Source organism: Palaemon carinicauda, chromosome 7 (genome assembly GCF_036898095.1).
Source record: "Palaemon carinicauda isolate YSFRI2023 chromosome 7, ASM3689809v2, whole genome shotgun sequence".
Taxonomy (NCBI): domain Eukaryota; kingdom Metazoa; phylum Arthropoda; class Malacostraca; order Decapoda; family Palaemonidae; genus Palaemon; species Palaemon carinicauda.
Genome location: NC_090731.1, coordinates 136,248,866 through 136,251,365, shown reverse-complemented (window position 1 = coordinate 136,251,365; position 2,500 = coordinate 136,248,866).

Sequence of the window (2,500 nt, the reverse complement as noted above, 5' to 3'; positions counted from 1 at the left end):
TACTAGAAATGAACAAATGTTTAGGTTCTGGAAAAGTATCTCACCTAATTCCTTGTTTTTTTATTGCCATAACTGTCTCTTGTAATCTGTATATCATTTCAGCTTCAGCTATAACATCAAATCCTATACTATAGGATCCATTTCCAATATTCCTTAAGTCTGTATTTATTAAGGAGAAAGATCTGTTGAAACCTTCGAAATTAGATTTAATTCAATTTTGCCTCAAGCTTCTTGTTCCTTCTTTCTCTTACTTGAACTGTATTATATAAGCGACCCATAATCCTTATAATCAGCAGCATAATCAGTCATCTAGTTTACCTAAGGACACATTGATGGTGTCTTAAAGATGATGAATAATACCAGTGCATCAATATAAGGAATTTCATCTAGAACTGCGATAGAAATTCCTATAACGACTGGTTATGGGCTGCTGAACAGAGAAAGTTCTTGCTTTGCACTGGGCTAGGTAAATTTAAAACCAACAAACAAACATCGAAGATGTATCTAAAAGCTAGGTTCTGTAAATAGATGTATGGTTGGAAAAGGAGTTACGACATAATGCAAATTACGAGTATATGATTCTTACAGGTAGTCATTGTTGTTGGAAAGTACTCATTGCCGGCGTTGATTTTAGTTGTGAGATCCATGACTATAATTGATTTTCAGTACAGTTTCTATGTGAATGAGTGTAGATGTAAATATGAAAATGTCCTTGTTAGGAAAAAAATCCTCTTGCTTTTAAAAGTAATTTGACTGACTAGGGTTTTGATACAATAGTAGGCTATATATGCGAGGAAGAAATTTGCATAGAGTTTAACAAGAAAAATCTGTTGAAATATTTGCCATCTTATTTCAATATATATATATATATATATATATATATATATATATGTATATATATATATATATATATATATATATATATATATATATATATATATATATATATACATATATATATATATATATATAATAGACAATGAAGCTAATCCTTTTAGGATACGTAGGTATTTTAAAGTAAAGTAGCTTAGTAGTTCATGATTAATCATCAAACAACTTGATTCTAGAGGCTACCACAATAGTATTGATAATAAGAAATACTTAAGGATTACAGACCTTTTTAATCATGTCGACTTAATCAGTATATTTACGATTGCTTAAGAAGATAAGTATCTCAGTTGATTTGGAACTTTGATGAGAATTGTCAGTCTTAAACTAGCCTACTTAATACTATCTTCATTTTAAGAAATAAACTTCAAATCCCTTTCATTTTTGCCATGGTGCAGAATTGCCTCTATCGGTTCAGTATCGAGTTTAAATGGTTATTTATATTTGGAGATGGTCTGCAACAACCTTCGAAATGAAATCTACTTATTTTTTCTTTATTAAAACCAATATCCTTTAATAAATGACAGGTGGAAAAATTTCTTCTTCCAATTTTGTTCCGTTTTCTTTTTATTTTATAACAAAAACTAATATTCTTCACAAAATAGATAACCAACTTAATTATTGGAAAAATATTTAATTATCAAATGAAAAACTAAAACGTTACTTAGATATCAACCACTTGAATAATTAAATTCTAATACCGATATATAAGAAAGAAAAGTTAAAGATTCACCAAGACGAAAAAGCAAAGGATCTTTATAATTGCGGAAGTAAATTTATTGGTGACTGATGATATGTTGATTTCATCGTAGTTTTGGAAAGAAAATTCTTTTTGCGTAGAAGATCCAATGTAGGAGTGACATGGGTCTTGCAGGATGTGCTCGATAGAAACCCAGGAGTTATCATATCCGAGGTTAAAGAAAAAAATTATAAATCACTCAATCACTAAATTCATATATATATATATATATATATATATATATATATATATATATATATATATATATTCATAATAGATATATACGTATATATAAGTATATATATTATATCTCTCTATCTATTTATCTATCTATCTATCTATCTAAATATATATATATATATATATATATATATATATATATATATATATATATATATATATATATATATATATATATATACTATATATACTGTATATATATATAAATATATATATATATGTATATATATATATATATATATATATATATATATATATATATATATATGTATATATATATAACCACTTTATCAAATCACCAAGTCTCAGAAGCAAATCTATTTAACCCTATAACAGAGTATTAGATGATCTTTTGATGTTTATGATCGTCATTGATTAAAAGATTTGCCCTTAGTTTTCAAACTGATTATTTCTAGTTCTGCCTGACTTCCTCACATATCTAATACAAACATTTTCCTAATAGCAAACTCCCATTAGCCTTGAAGATCATGATAGTTTTAGTATCAACCTGTTTTATAATTACTAGAAGTATAATATATTCATTCTTTCACACAATTTTCTTAATACTCACTTCTGTGTTTGAAGTGTAATAGTCTAGAAAAAAATATATGAACGAAACCATGCAATAATTTT